Source organism: Mytilus edulis, chromosome 5 (genome assembly GCF_963676685.1).
Source record: "Mytilus edulis chromosome 5, xbMytEdul2.2, whole genome shotgun sequence".
NCBI lineage: Eukaryota > Metazoa > Mollusca > Bivalvia > Mytilida > Mytilidae > Mytilus > Mytilus edulis.
Genome location: NC_092348.1, coordinates 89,466,420 through 89,484,175, shown reverse-complemented (window position 1 = coordinate 89,484,175; position 17,756 = coordinate 89,466,420). Strand labels below are relative to the sequence as shown.

General features: G+C 32.2%; 1 long non-coding RNA gene across 1 annotated transcript; it reads right to left on the bottom strand.

The window, feature by feature from the left end:
• Nucleotides 1–8,177: 8,177 nt before the first annotated feature.
• LOC139522554 (uncharacterized) lies at nt 8,178–9,080 on the bottom strand. The gene is made up of 2 exons (XR_011664473.1): nt 8,967–9,080; nt 8,178–8,802 (listed from the first exon to the last, which is right to left on the bottom strand). It is a non-coding gene; the product is annotated as an uncharacterized lncRNA (long non-coding RNA).
• Between the last annotated feature and the right edge of the window lie 8,676 nt (nt 9,081–17,756).

Genomic DNA, 17,756 nt, shown 5'->3' with positions numbered 1-17,756 from the left:
TATGAGTGACAATAAGACTACTATCCATCCGGGTCACAATGTGTAAAAAGTAGACAATTATAGGTCAAAATACGGTCTTAAACTCGGAGCCCTGGCTCACACCAAACAGCTAGCTTTAATACGACCCAAATGGACTAGTGTAAAACACTGCAAACAGGAAAAACGACAGTATAATCTATATATAAAAAAAGAAACGTTACAAAAATATTTAGAATACAATAAAAAAATAAGTTGGATGTGAAGTATTTATAATATTAACTACACATGTACGTGCAAACAAAATTAACTGAGCTTAAAAACTAAATAATTTACAGAAATAAGTAAATCCTAATTAAAGCAGAGTAACTAGTTTCTTCTCTCATATTTAAAAAAAATATCTAATAAACCTAATAAAATATATCTAAACTAGTTTCAATATGCATTGTATTAGACATGTTTACTAGAATCATAAAGTTGATTTCGACGTAAACATCCAAGGGCGATTTGTAAATCACTTTCGGAATTACGTTTTCGTTTAAGAATTCATTCTTGTATATACATTGCATCAGTTCTTTATACGATCTTGTTATTATTTATTCATTATTATAGTCAATGACATGTGAATAATATCATACAATCTATATATCAATATAATCTGACATTTAAGTAAAGTCACATTTTATACAATAGCTTTAAAATTTGTGTAAATTTTTTCCCGAATGTCAGGATATGTAATTAAGAAATTTATTTTCCAACTTGGACCATACCAGCTGTTGCAGTTGTTTGACTTAATGGGATCAGCTATTTACTACTTCATTTCTGTAGTTTTCTAGAAACATTTGTGTAGATTTTAAAATTAAATGAGAGTAGCCATATCTGTATCCAATGAATTTCTGCCAATATAGGCACACCTCAAGAATTCCGAGAGAAAAATCCGGAGAAAAAGTCAAACATATTGACCATATTTATCAAAAATACTTTCACAATGGTTTATGGCAATTGTCCTAGTGTGCGGGATGATGTAGCACAACATTTAAGAAAAATAGGAAATAAACCACACAAAAACACATACGCGCTTATATTTATACACACCCCTTCACGAACACAAACACATGACATATTTTGTTGTGTTATCTTTAATAAGGAAGTGTCTTATTTTCAAATCATTTATATATTTCCAAATATTTATCTATTACAGAAAAACTTCGTTGCACTAAACGAACTTCTTATGATAATATAAATGATAAAGTATCTTAATAATATTGCCATTGTAGCTTTCTAGCATTTTATAAAAAAATATGTGAAGAATAAAATATATTATTAAAAGATGTGGTATATTTTTCAATGCGACTTGTTTAAGTTGTAGATGTAAGATCCGCCCTTCATGATAAGACAAAGACAGTATATATATTTTGTTTGTTTCACCTAAGATAAAAATTAAGTGATATTACAATTTCTCGGCAAGCCTCGCGCTTTAAATATTAAAATTTAACTGTTGCAGTTGTGGAATCCATATATATATATATATATATATTGTTTGTGTCAAGTAAAGATAAAAGTTAAGTGATATTACAACTTTTAGTATCTAGAAAATATCCTTTACTTTTTTCTTGTACAAACCATATTAAAAAAAACACCAAATAACTATTGTGCTTGTGCAATTTTCGCTTTTTTTTCTCCAAAAACGTGTTCGCAATTTGTCTCGCCCGATTAAATGTGCATTCGTGCATTAATTCTAAGATTAGAAGTATTTTAATTCGTATCACTTCAACATTTAAAAGGTTTTAAAAGAAAATTTAACCAACATTTGGTATGTAAAAAAATCCTTTCAGAAGTTCGCGGTTTACCAAGTATGTTTCATCATTTGTTGAATAACGAATAGCAAAACAATGAAAAGAATGTATCAAATGGTTAAAAAGATGTGACGCAAAATACGACTTATACATGTATTGAAGCTTGTGACGTAAATTTTTTCAGAATTATATGACGTATCACAAAATTATATGACGTATATTTGTAATTTTATACAAGTAAACAATTTGTGTACATGTTTTTTTCTTTAATCATGTGGGCTGGTGTGACATTGGATTATTTTAAACAATTACTCCAGCTTACAATTCCGATAAATCGAAAGTATTTAACATTTATAATTCAATATAGTGCGATAATGATATTAAAAACAAATTGTTTATATTTTGCATTTTACTCGTGGGTAGATGAAATATGCATTTGACTTGAATCTTATATCATAATGGAAGGAAGAAATTTAAAAAAAAAAAAAAATCTTTTTCTTTTTCGTTTTTACATGGGGATTACACATATTAAAGTACTTTTAAAGTACAATATTTCTTCTTGAAACGCATGCCTAATGATATGTAAAATGATAAAAATAAATCATTTGCGAGATTGAATTGGAAATGCTTTTTTATTAACAAAAAAAAATGTTGATGGTTTGTATATAGATTAATCAACGAATGAACCAACATGTAAACCAATGAAAAGATACAGCTGCCAACGAACAAAATGAGAAATAAGGAAAAATTTATCGAAATCTGATAAAAAAAAGTTTACCAAAGTACATTATTTAGTATTTACATATAGATGAGCATATAAGTAATAGCTTGAAAAAAGTGCACATTCTAAATAAGTTTTTAAGTTTGTTAAACGAATGGATTCGTTCATTTGAAATCGATACCTATGGGGGGAAAAATAAAGGACACCAACGTGTGGAACTAAATTTCACCAATAAGACAACAGAGCACCTTGACCTTGACAAAAAACAAAAATGGAAAGATAAATATATAACACAACATGTAGCACAAAAATGATAAGATTTAATGAAGTGATGACCACGTATTTCTGGGGTAAACTAAGATACTGCGGATGGTTAATGCAAGTTATTTTTTAATATCCGTTTTCCGTTTACGAATAACGGAAGTCAACAACACTCGTATTTGATAAAACATAAAGCATTCCATATTTTTCATCCGATAATACTTTTTTTTTTTTAATCAAAACTGTATTCTGGCTTCTGCGTTCAACTGTACATGTATATATCTTTTAGGAAATTTTGAATATCGAATTTCAAAAACCTCACATCAAGATCTATTCTCAATTTTATTCTATAAACATGCATCTTGGAATACAACATCGCAATAATAAGGGGAGGCGGGCAACAAAAACCTAAAGAAGATCGTTCTTTTTACAGTGCCTATGTAAGACGTCACCGTAAAACTGTAGATGATGATTAATGTACAAAACCGAATTTAAAGTTTAAAGGCATTCATTCTATCGATAAATGATAATTTAATAATTAAATAAGCTATGTTTACACTTTTGTCAAATCTAAAAACAAAAGTTAAAAGAAATGGTGACTCTAAAGTTTATGTGGCGATCTTAACTGTGTACGGAAATTCACAATTAATAAAGAATAACAGTAATGTTTTAGCTATAATAGACTGCTCTCTATGTTTGATAGCGTTTGATTTTGTCAGATCTTTTTGACTTCCTTATTTTTGAAATTGCCTGGGAGTTCGGTAATTTTGTTATACTTTTCTACCAATTGGCAACATTCTTAATTCACTGGCTCATGATATTTGGCAGCAAAACACTAGAGAATGTATATAGAACCTAAATCAAACAGCACATAAGGAAAACAATTGTCCCTAGAAAAGTTACAAAACAGGTAGCCTTTCCAAAATTAACCACTACTTTTAAGTTGTCATTAACTCAGTAACTGCCTTCAAGTGAATTTTATGAAATAAATCATCCTGATATTTTAAAATAAAAGTTTTTGGTGGTTTATTTGTTCTATTCTTTACTCCAATAGATAGGGGGAAACAATTGTTTCAAGGACGTTTCAGGAATACTTACTGCAACGCCCTTATATTTCTATTTATTTGAAACTGTGGTAATTTATTTAGTTTACATATCGTTCGTTTGATAAGAGTAACATTGAGGTGTGAGCACGTGGAAACCATAAAAGGTTACTTAAACAAATTCTCTAATTGCATGCTTTTGAAATATAATGTATAACCACCCGCATAGCGTTTTATTATATGTTATAACTGGCTGACTATGTTAAGGATCTAATTCTAGTTAAAATTCGTCTGTGTGCTCGGCACCAAAACAATCATTAACCTATATAGAAATGAGATAAGCAAAAATAACTAGAGGGTCCAAGGACCCTGTGTCGCTCACCTGATATTTTTATTTACAATTGATGCATGATAAATGCAACTGTTGAACTGTCGTTTAGTTTCAGAGATATAATACTAACCAGATACCCTAAGGAACATTCAGTTAAAGTTTGGAAGTATGTGGCCTAGTAGTTTCAGAGGAGAAGATTCTTGAAAAACTGCATTTTACCCTGTGTTCTATTTTTAGCCATGACGGCCATGTTTTTTGACGAAATATAAAATAAAACACAAACTTTATTTTATACACCCTACTGATCATTCAGTTTGGTTGAATTTGGTTGAGTAGTTTTAGAGGAGAAGATTTTTTAAAGTTAGCAAATATGATGAACTAATTGTGAAAAATTGTCATTAAATGACAATAACCCCTTAAGGGGTCAATTGACAATTTTGGTCATATAACTTATTTGTAGATCTTACTTTTCTGATCATTTTTGCTGTTTACAGTTTATCTTTATAATGATATTCAAGATAATGACCAAAAACTGCAAAATTTGCTTAAAATTACCAATTAAGTGGCAGTTACCCAACAATGGGTTGTTTGATTCATCTGAAATCAGGGCTGATAGATCTGGACCTAATGAACATTTTTACCCCATGTCAGATTTGCTCTAAATGCTTTCGTTTTTGAGATATAAGCCAAAAACTGCATTTGACCCCTATGTTCTATTTCTAGCAATGGCGACCATGTTTGTTGATAGATCAAAACTTCGGATACAATTTATAAACTAGATACCCTAAGGAACATTCAGTTAAAATTTGGAAGTATTTGGCCTAGTAGTTTCAGAGGAGAAGATTCTTGAAATAGTTTACGACGACAGACGACGGACGCAAAGTGATGGCATAAGCTCACTTGGCCCTTCGGGCCAGGTGAGCTAAAAAGGCAAACCAAAAATAAACTAAATACGATATCGCAGATCATAAAGATAAGATATTTATTTTTCAATATTAAATTTATAAATAAAGAAAACAAAACACTTTAGAGACAAACAGAATGGACAGTAAAACCAAAAGGTTGAAACAAACAGCCTGGACACTTGAGTTAAAAGGCGAGATAAACTGCCTGAACACTTAAATAAAAAGTCCATACAAACAGCATGGACCCTACAATTAAAAGCAGAGATAAATAGCCTAGATCGTGAAATAAAGGTCAACACAAACAGCATGGACACTTTTAAAAGTTAAAAGGCGAGACAATCAGCCTAGACAATAACATACAAGTCAACACAAACAACATGGACACTTAAGTTAAAATGTGAGACAATCAGCCTAGACCATAACATACAAGTCAATACAAACAGCATGAAGTCAATACGAACAGCATGGACACTTAAGCTAAAAGGCGATACGACAATCAGCCTAGACCATAACATACAAGTCAACACAAACAGCATGGACACTTAAGTTAAAAGGCGTGACAATCAGCCTAGACCATAACATACAAGTCAACACAAACAGCATGGACATTTAAGTTAAAGGGTGAGACAATCAGCCTAGACCATAACATACAAAATGAATACAAACAGCATGGACGCTAAAGTTAAAAGGCGCGACAATCAGCCTAGACCATAACATACAAGTCAATACAAACATCATGGACACTTAAATAAAAAGGCGCGACAATCAGCCTAGACCATAACATACGAGTCAGCACAAACAGCATGGACACTTAAGTTAAAAGGCGAGACATCAGCCTAGACCATAACATACAAGTCAGAACAAACAGCATGGACATTTAAGTTAAAGGGTGAGACAATCAGCCTAGACCATAACATACAAAGTGAATACAAACAGCATGGACACTCAAGTTATAAGGCGAGACAATCAGCCTAGACAATAACATACAAGTCAACACAAACAGCATGGACACTTAAGTTAAAAGGCGAGACAATCAGCCCTAGACCATAACATACAAGTCAACACAAACAGCATGGACACTTAAGTTAAAAGGCGAGACAATCAGCCCTAGACCATAACATACAAGTCAATACAAACAGCATGGACACTTAAGTAAAAAGGCGAGACAATCAGCCTAGACCATAACATACGAGTCAGCACAAACAGCATGGACACTTAAGTTAAAAGGCGAGACAATCAGCCTAGACCATAACATACAAGTCAACACAAACAGCATGGACATTTAAGTTAAAAGTCGAGAAAATCAGCGTAGACCATAACATACAGGTCAACACAAACAGCATCCATGGACACTTAAGTTAAAAGGCGAGACAATCAGCCTAGACAATAACATACAAGTCAACACAAACAGCATGGACACTTAAGTTAAAAGGCGAGACAATCAGCCCTAGACCATAACATACAAGTCAACACAAAAAACATGGACACTTTAGTTAAAAGGTGAGACAATCAGCCTAGACCATAACATACAAGTCAATACAAACAGCATGAAGTCAATACAAAAAGCATGGACACTTTAGCTAAAAGGCGAGACGACAATCAGCCTAGACCATGACATACAAGTCAACACAAACAGCATGGACACTTAAGTTAAAAGGCGTGACAATCAGCCTAGACAATAACATACAAGTTAACACAAACAGCATGGACATTTAAGTTAAAGGGTGAGACAATCAGCCTAGACCATAACATACAAAGTGAATACAAACAGCATGGACGCTTAAGTTAAAAGGCGCGACAATCAGCCTAGACCATAACATACAAGTCAATACAAACAGCATGGACACTTAAGTAAAAAGGCGAGACAATCAGCCTAGACCATAACATACGAGTCAGCACAAACAGCATGGACACTTAAGTTAAAAGGCGAGACAATCAGCCTAGACCATAACATACAAGTCAACACAAACAGCATGGACACTTAAGTTAAAAGATAAGACAATCAGCCTAGACCATTACATACAAGTCAATACAAACAGCATGGAACAAAAAAGAAAGTCGATATAAACAGTTTGTACTTTAAAATTAAAAGTCAATACAAACAGCAGGACCCACAAATAAAAAAAATGTCGATATAAACAGTCTGTACCCTAAAATTAAAAGTCGAAACAAACAGCCTGTGTGGAACCTAGAATTAAAAAGTGGAGACAAAGTATGGAACCTAAAATTAAAAAGTGGAGACAAACAGTGTGGAACCTAAAATTAAAAACAATAAAACAGTCTTGAACCTAAACAAATACATGGCTAAAATAAACTGTAATCTCTCTAAAACATGTAGTAAGATTCAAGTCAAATGAATATTTCATCTACCCACGAGTAAAATGTAAAATATTACTGATTTTTAAATATTTTGCATTTTACGATACCTTTCTTTGTAACAATTAACTATATGCACGTAGACTCGATGAAGAGGTACTTTAAAAAAGATATGTGATAAGAGCAATGCCGATTCGGTTATGTACACAAAACCAAATTAGAATTCTCAGTAATATTTATCCAAAAATAACCTTGTGCATATTATAAGTTTCCCAGAAATTATTGTACAGACGATTAGATTTTTTTCTCTTATCAAAGCTCACTTATTAGGTACATTTATTTTATAAGGTGTTCCACCTACACCCTCGCAAAAGTATACAAAGGTAACTAAAACAATCATTGATGAGAATGGTACCGGAACATTCGATTTTACGCCTTGTTTATATTTTTTAGTGTTATTTTATCATTTATCAGGTCAGGGTACCTATCTCGCTTAATTGCTTTCTTTTTCTTTATCTGTATGATTTTCCTTGTTATTCGGAGCTTTATGACTGTTTCTGTTTTTGGTGTGATTCCGGGTTTCTTTGTGATGCTGTATGACTGTTTTATACCAGGACCCAGTTGTTCAACTCTCGTTTAAATTTTAACCAATATAAACTACGTTCAAAATTATCTCTTATTTTTTACGACCGTAGTTTATATTGGATTCATACATTTCAAAAATATAAGAAGTAGTATTATTGTTATATCATTTTATTTATCGTTTATATAGTGTAAAGACGTAGGATAATCGGATTGTCAGTTGGCCAACAATCATAGAAACACAAGTAAAAAGTAATATTTTACTAAAACAAAACTAAACAAAATCAAACAAAACTAAACATAATTATAACATGCAAATGAATACAAAAAAAAAAAAAAAAAATAAACAGCTGAAATGTTAGTTAGTATAAATTGAAACTAATCAGAAAAATGTCTCATCACATCTGCTAGCGTACACCGGTCAAGATCTAGGACGTTGATACTTCAGATTGTATTATTCTAAATTTCACTTCACCAAACTTTTCACTATTTAATATTGATTTGTATACACTTGTAACATCAATAAGATGTATGGCTCACTATATATTCACTAATTAAATATTTCACTAATTGCATAACTTTTATATTGTATGCCACTTCCAGTAAATCAAACACGGACTTCCGGTAAAACTAACACCAACTTCCGGTGAAATTAACACCAACTTCCGGTGAAATTAACCACAGCTTCTATAAAGGCAAATACGTAATTTCTGCAACATTACATTTATATATTGGCCGTTGTATGATACGTTAAACTAAATTTCATAACTGGCATTTTGGAAGATCAGTGTCAATAAATGGGACGTACGTTGTCCGACCATTTAAACGTTGCCACTCAAAAACTGAGCATTAAAACTGCATGGACCAACCCCTGAAACAAATAATTGAACCCCAAATAAATTTATAATCAAATAAAAACAAGATTTCAAACAATAAATCCACCGCCACGTGAATGAATAGTCTCCGGGTCTGTTTGATATGTCAGAATGACAACTAAATGATAACACCTTCAAAAATATAAATAAATGTTCTTACCTGAGCAAATTCATTATATTGTCCTATGAATCTCCGTGTCCTGAATTGACAATTCTGAGGTATTACCAAATATAAGTGAACTGCAGCAGACAAAACGTCTGTTCACATCAAAATCTAGGTGTGCTCTGCCTAATTAATTTACCTGTATGAAAAACCATGTGCTACTTGTCACATGATTTTTACCTACCGCGTAAATGAATGATTGGGATGCCAATCAGGGTGCAATTTATGCATACCTTTATAAACCATGAAAATAAGATAGTGAGCTGCCCTTCATGAATTACAATTCATGAACAATAAGCTAATAATTAATAAAAGATAAAAATCACATAATGAAGTCGTCACATATAGCAAGAAGGAAATCGGTTTTACGGGATATGAAGGAGAGCCCTGGACCACAGGCACTTGTCTCAGAATTTCTTCACCCTAAATAACGAATAAGGGTGGGGGTAGGGTCTGAGAAAAGTGCTTGTTCCCTGAATGCCAAAATTCCACAAAACATATATAAATGGCATTTATCAAACATTTACCTGTGTTTTGAAAAGGAATATAATATTATTAGTTAATAAAATTCTTAATTTGATTGGAAAAAATGCTTACTAAAAAATGTAACATACTACCGTTGTGAGTTTATTGAATAACAAAAGGATCTTAAGATCATGTGTAGCTCACCAGGAAAATAGGGGAAAAAATCCAACTCGTCATTAAGGGCCAATAACAATAACTCCTGTAAGAGGTGACTGACGATTTGGTCAATGTCGACTTATTCGTAGATTTTGTTTACTATAAGAGTTTTTATCTTTTTATTTATTAATTTATAGTTTTGAATATAATAGACAGGGAGGTTAACTTATCATTTGTCATTTAGTTAAGGGTACATGTAAAACTCCTTTAAAGAGTCAATTTAGGATTTCATTGATATGTACTTATTTGTAGATCTTGCCTCGTGTGTATAATTTTGCTATTCAAAGTTTCTCTTTTGTAGAATAGAGACTCTTTAAATAGCAAAATTTTGTAGAAAAGTGAAACTTTAAATAGCCAAATTATCCACAATTAGCTAATAAATTAAAGATAAATAAAAATAAAAAAAAAGGGAAAAAGAATTAAATTGTTAGTCGGTTTTATTTTTTGGGCCAATGATATTCTCAGTTGGACTTCCAATAGTTTGATTTTGGAGAACTCTTTTAGAATATGCATTAATACACAGATATAAGTAGATTAAGGAAATTTTAAAAGTTACGAACAATTTGAAAGAAAAAAATCTTTATCAGTTCATGTAGCTACATTTACACTTTATGTAATAATTTCCGCATATCTGTACAAACACCTGCTCCTCTCCGCACCTTATAATTATTTGTTGAATTAGAAAATAGAAATATTAAAATACCTTTTTACTAGACATATACTAATCAACAAAAGAAACAATACATACGTTTGAACTCAAATTTATCAGAAGATATAATAAATAGGAAAAACTGTTAAATTATCCAATGAAAAAAAAATCATTTACAAAGCAAAAGCATATGATCATAATAATTAATCTAATCAAATTTGAAAGTTAGAAAATACCGAGTTATTGAACACAGGGGTCAACTTTATTTTGCAAAAATGATGACAAAAGTTTTATAAGTTTTATTATCCATTTTTTTTATTTTTTGGTATAATATACAGTTTATGAATGTTCAAAATCAGAAAGTCGCCAAAAAGAACGTACAATAAAAACTATCGGTACAATAAATCTCTTATGTCTATAATAATGATATGCAATTAAACAAAGTTTTGTAAAACATAACACGGATAAACTTTATCATATCAAATGATACTGGAAGATTTGGAAAGCAAGCTCAATATTCCAAGTTATCTGATGAATACAAAATCATATCGTCTATTCTCTAATAACCGCGACTGAACAAGCGTTATGTTCCTAGTAGCCTGCTGATATAAAATAGTACCATCTATTATCCAATACTCGCGACTGAGCAGGTGCAATGTTCCATGTAATGATTTACAAAACAAAATCACACCGTCTATACTCTAAATGGGTTTGAAAAAAATATAACACTTTGTAAAAATTATACCAATTGGACAATTATTCAACTTGGTTCGGTGTCATTATATATATGTAAAATACATTGCCTGTATTGTTTCTTTTGTTAAATAGTATAGATACATTTGATCAACTTATGAAGTGTGCGTGACATATAAACATGCATGTATCTGTAACAGACGTTACCAAATATCTACTTTCGGAGTTAAAACGTCCTTTGATGTAAAGGAATAAATATATGCAAGAGTGCGTGTATGATTTTTTTTCTTTCTTATCAACTACAGTTTTCCATATTGAATGCTCCCGGAAGTCAGAATTATTTGTAGATCTAAAGCTTCTACATGTATGTTTAACATGTATCGGGCGGAATAGAATATAAGCCACCAATGTCCATGATTTATATGTGATTTTTAAATTTTTAAACTAATGTACCTTTGAAATGATACTCAAAATCCTGCATTGCGTAAGTCATAGGTTGGTGCGCCAGCACGCATTTGTTTTACCCTAAATAGATAAGTAGATCTGTCATGCAAATTACATTCTTTAGTAAGTAGATTACTTTTACTCTGATTGAATTTTAAATACGAAGTTTCCAGTTCAATATCAGACATGGCTTACTTAAAAACCCACTGTTAATATTCAAATTTAATTTAAAAAAATAGCCATAAATTGGCAGGTGCATGTAGTTGTTTCAGTAGTCGAACTACTGTATCACTAGCCTGACTCTGAGTTTGTGAGTTCGAATCCCGCACATGGAAGGTGCACGCGACTCCAAATTCAATCTACAATTATTGTCAGTTTTCCTCCACCATACGCATGTAACCCTGCCACATACATATGTACCCCTGCCACATACTTACGTAACCCTGTCACATACTTACGTAATCCTGCCACATACTTATGTACCCCTGCTACATACTTATGTACCGGTCATAGTCATGAATCTTGCAATTGTTTGCAGCTATCTGTCTAAGACTGTTGTAATCTACATTATTTATATTTGGTCAATGTATTTTGAATATGTCTAGACCCAATAATTCTAGATTTCCCCCACCAGACTGCGATTTCTATTACTGTCATTTACCTGATTCTAGGTGTTTTAAGTCACAAAAACACTAATCTAGCTTAACTTAAACAGACATTAAGGCTTGGCGAGACAACAATCGCATTAAACTGCAATGTATGTAAAATCAATATCAGTATAAACTTTCAGTAGAATGCTTATTGTTGAACAAGATGTTATTTCCATTGTCCAGCAACACATAGTTTATAGTTGCTCCTTTATTTACCCGGGATGGGGACGTTTAATCCTATGTCTCGTGTACAGAGAGTGACATGCACGTTATAAAACCTTGCAATTATTCTTTGATGGGTCAATAGGTGTAGCGTATTGCAAGGCAAAACTTCTGTTTCTATTTAATATACCTCATTTTCCAGTGGCTGTCCAAATTTTCAGAATTTTCATCACATTTAGTCACTGATACATACACTGCCCATTATTGTATTTTATTGTTAATTTGTTTTTGTCCTGACATTAATGAAATGTTTGCCACTGGTCGTTGAGCAACAGACAATGTATGAATCAATCATATTAATGACACGTTTTGAAAAAAGTTATAGATGAAATTGTTTTTTTTTGTTCAAGGTGTTTTCTGTATTTACTTCTTACAAAAGTGCTTAGTTTAAGAAACAAGAACAAAGGTATACAGCAGAAGTCCAGAGTTTAAAGAAGTTTTAGGAAACTAAACCAAGGACAAACGCCTGAAGACAAGAGTTAAGAAAAGTTTGACGGCATAAAGCCAAGGGTTTTGAGAAGTGTAGAAAACTTTAATAAAGGTAATCGCCAGAAGCCAAGAGTTTGGAGAAGTGTAGGAAACGGAAACAATTAAAGTAAACACAAATCAAGGAGGTAATGGAGAAGTTAAAGATAATGTAACACAGGAAGACGCAAGAAGTCAAAAAGTGCAGGAAACTTAAAATATAACTATAACAAATATAAACGCACAAAGCCATGAGTTTTGGAGGAGTTATATTAACTCGAATAATTCAAGCCCTTTCCGTGTCCGATTTTCTCCCACACGAGGATGCAACCTTCGTAGATCAGCGGAATATAACGACTGAATTATTCGGGTAAGAGTTATATAACAGTCTATCAGTATCACCTACTTTGCATGTAAACATCACAATAATGCCCAGAAAAGGGATACTTACCAACATGTGGTCCTCATAGATTATATATTTGTAATCGTTTTTAGGTTGTTGTAATTTTAGCTTTGATATGTTGTGTTGTCATTTTATTGTCTTTAATGATAAATTTTTGTATTAATAACCAGTTTTATATTTTGTTTTTGGTCTTTATTGTTATCATATAAATTAGAATAAACATTTTATAAATCTGAAGAAAAGAAGCAATAATAATATGTAGAAAAGAGAAAAAATCTTATCAAATGCACGCAGTTAATCAAATGTGGATAAAAAAGGATCGTACTATTTCAATGTCTAACTGCAAAGACAATGGACGGTTTTGGCAGGTGTTTTCCAAATAAGGATTAATTAAGTCTGAAAACTAAAATAAATGTATTGTGTAAAGCCAAGTTTATGTTTAAGAATAGCGTTTTCTGTGAAAAAATACTGACGGACGACAATATCCAATTCATCCCAGTTTACTTAAATTATAGATACTACAGTCACATAAAATGTCGATACAGATAGTAGACTGTCAATCTTTATAGGAGTGATTGTCCTGAAATGAGATTTATTTTTCTTCCCTAAGCAGATAGAGAGACACTGACCAGAATACATGATCTGCACTACTTGTTCATCTAAACAGAGCATTTTTTCATGTATTATAGTATTCTCTCTACAATAATATAGAGTGTTCTAGTTGACTATGCACACATATCAAGGTGAGCGTAACAAACTCTTTAGAGCCTCAGGTGTTTTGTCTATAAGGAACCTCTTCTTCTTCGTAATGGTATAAATGTTATTTTCTCTTAAATCTTTGTGGTGTTTTCAAATCCTTGACACACGGTGAATTTTTGAACCGAATATGATAATCGTTTATACCATTCTAATAACCCCGGGATGTTTATATTTGACTTACGTGTTGTCTCATTTATGTTTACACAATATCAACTTAATTCGTAAACACACATCCGCATTTTTCTTAATCTTTATACCCTTTACGATACTCTGTCCAAAACTCGTTAGTGGTCACACATATTTTGTAATCGAGATCCTGTATTTTAATATTCGGATAGTAGGTTGTTCTGTGGGGATTGGTATGTTTTTCAGTTTGTGGTGGGAGTGGGGGACAAGATGGATTGTTCAGTAGAAAATGGTGGATTGTTCAGTAGAGAATGGTGGATTGTTCAATAGAGAATGGTGGATTGTTCAATGGGGAGTGGTGAATTGCTCAGTTGTGAATGGTGGATTGTTCATTAGGAAATGGTAGATTGTTATATGGGGAATAGTGCGTTGCAATAGAGAACGGTGGTTGTTGCAAGAGGAATTGTGCATCCTGTGATGGAGAACGGTGTGTGGGGTCGATACATTCGTTAATATTTCGTTTTTTTTTCTATGTGAGTTTGTCATTACACTTTTTGTGTATATATATTTTATAATGGTAGATACGTAGAATGGTAATATTCAGTGTGTTATTTATTTATGGGGGAGGTGAATAGGACAGTGTATCGTACAGTAAAAAATAAAAAAATAAAAATTACCGAACGCCAAGGAATATTTCTTAACGGAAAGTCCATTAAAAAATTACAAAAGTAAAAGCTCAACCTTTGACACAATTATGTTGTTTGTAGTGCTATGCGTAGTACACATACGCTCATTTGTCAAAGACAGATGTTTCGTAAGTTATTGATACTGCCAAAACAATTTGCCAATAAAATACAAACACATCTGAATTTATGAACCTGCCTTTATCTTTAAAATGTCCTTGTTTTGTTTTATGACAATTATCCTTAATTACAAATTTATAATCATTGTTCCTCAAATTACTACAGATAAAGCTGAGATCATGAATAAGCGTAGGATTTGTTTGAATTTAAACACTTTTTTTCTTTAATGCCCTATTGTCTCGTTTAGTATGACATACAATATGAAAACGTGAATATTTATGGGTACAAAATATTTGTTTTGAAGTTATGAAGGGAAAAAATTGGACCAGTTGAACGGAGAGCATATGAACTCTTAAAGTCTTGATTACTTTTAGATATAACGAGTAGAAGAAATCATGAACACAACAAATGCAACATGTGCAGTATTTGTTTCCAGTCAAATTCTTTTCACAAATATTTTAAAACTTCAATTGATTTTTTTTTATTGTAAAAATAAAGTTAGGATGTTTATCTTGTTTTGTGTATGAGTCGGCTAAGGTACATGCATGTTGATTACTCAGGAGTGTATGAGTCGTCTAAGGTACATGTATGTTGATTAGTCTCGGCTAAGGTACATGTATGTTGATTAGTCGGCTAAGGTACATGTATGTTGATTAGTCTCGGCTAATGTACATGTATGTTGATTAGTCGGCTAAGGTACATGTATGTTGATTAGTCGGCTAAGGTACATGCATGTTGATTAGTCGGCTAAGGTACATGTATGTTGATTAGTCTCGGCTTAGGTACATGTATGTTGATTAGTCCGGAATTTGGATTGTTCAGCGGGGAGTGATGGGTTGCTCAGTTAAGTCTGGTGAATTATTATTTGGGGAATGGAGAATAATTCAGTGGGGAATGGTGGATTGTTCAGTAGGGAATTGTGAATGATTCAGTAGAGAATGCTGTCTTTTGCGATGGGGAACGGCCGGGGGAAATGGGTCTATAGATTCGTTGGTACAATACTTTCGTTACCAACTTTTTGTTATATAATCGCATAATAGTCAATTCGAATATCGAAATATCGTGTATGGTTTATGGGGAAAGGAGAGATATGTGTACCATGCAATGAGAAACAGTTTATGATGAATTGAGTATTGCTGTATTATCGTCTCTGTTTTATGGGCAATGATGTGATATTTAGACTAGTGGCCTATGAAAGTGATCAAGTCTTCAATACTGTTAGTAATATGAACCAACTTCCATATAGGTCTGTTCAAAAACAAATACCAACAATAACAAATTATTTGTTTGGAATTACTTTCAATCGTTCTTTATCCATTAATCGTCTGTTATAACCTTTATGATTGTTTTTCTCACCGCCATGTTGTTTGTATAAAGGGACACAACTCCACTACTAACCTAATTATGGTACCTTACTAACCTAATATGGAATATACACGGTCTCCACGAGGTTGCTCTTAACCAACCATATTCTTAGAAATGTATAGGAGGTAAAATGATAGTCTATAGCGTTCAAAGAACTTTATTTGTAACGTATTTATCTGAAAAACTTAAAACCCTGTCTAGTAACTTATTGCTTTTAATTAAAACTTTATCGGGTAAAACCCCGTGTTTCAACAAAAATCTTACCCAGATACCTTCATGTCAAAAATAAAGCCAATTAACATTTTTAAAACTTCTTAAGTTAACCGATTCTCTTTCATCAATATGGAACAAATGATAAAATATAAATCCTTTGACACATTTATGATATTTGTAGTGCTATACGTAGTACACATACAATCATACGTAGTACACATACAATCATTTGTCAAAGACAGCTGCTTTGTAAGATATACAGCCAAAACAATTTGCAAATAAAATACATGCAAAACTGAATTTTTATGAACAAGCTTACAGCTTTGAATCGTCCTCTTTTAGTTTTATGACAATTATCCTTTAATTACAAAATCATAAACAATATACCAGTATTGTTTTAGATAGCCAAAATCGTGAATAAGTGTTTTTTTTTTGTCTTATTTATTGTTGTCAACAAACGAAACGGTAAACCTTTTTTTATGCCCTAATGGTCTGAGAACACAATTATTTCGTAGTGCATTTCTTTTAGAACATAAATGAAAATAAAAAAAATCCCACCTGCGCTTTCTCAAAGAAACTTTTACAGTGTGTTGTACAACTTTTGGGACAAATTATATCAAAATTATAGAAAACTTCATCGGCTCTAACTCAAAATATGGACAATTGTATGTTTAGGGCGTCTTGAAATCTTTTGACAGCTTCCGAAGTGCTAATTTTAAACCTTTTTCAGCTGGACCAAATCACTACTTTCCTTTAAAATTCTGGACCCAAATTTTTTTACCGTGTAATTTAACCCCCCCTACTTGTAATTTGAGGCATTAAACATGGAGAAATAAATTTGGAAGGGGTATAACAATTAATGGCAAGTAACCCACTGTCAACACTAGGGACTATATTTGTGTTTCTACAACGAAAATCAAGGGACGACAATGGTGGTCTCGGACCTAATGTCTCGTTAATATGACTTACAAGAGGAAAACGTGAATATTTATGTATAAATTAATTTGTTTTAAAGTTATGAAAGGGGCTTTTTAAACCAGTCGATACGAGAGCAGATGAATTCTTAGGTCTAAACACTATGAAGGCTGTTAGGACATTTTTTTTAAAACGAATAGGATAAATCATCAAACAAAATAGAGCAAATGTAGTATTCCTCTAGTCAATATAAAAAACAGGCCAAAACTTAAAATTAGAATGGTCGTTAATTAGATTTTAGGGTCGGGTACTGACAACATTCATATCTTTACGAAATTGTATATTAAGAACTTTTTACCCCAAAAAGAATCATCGATCCGTTTTGTGTGATCTCTGATG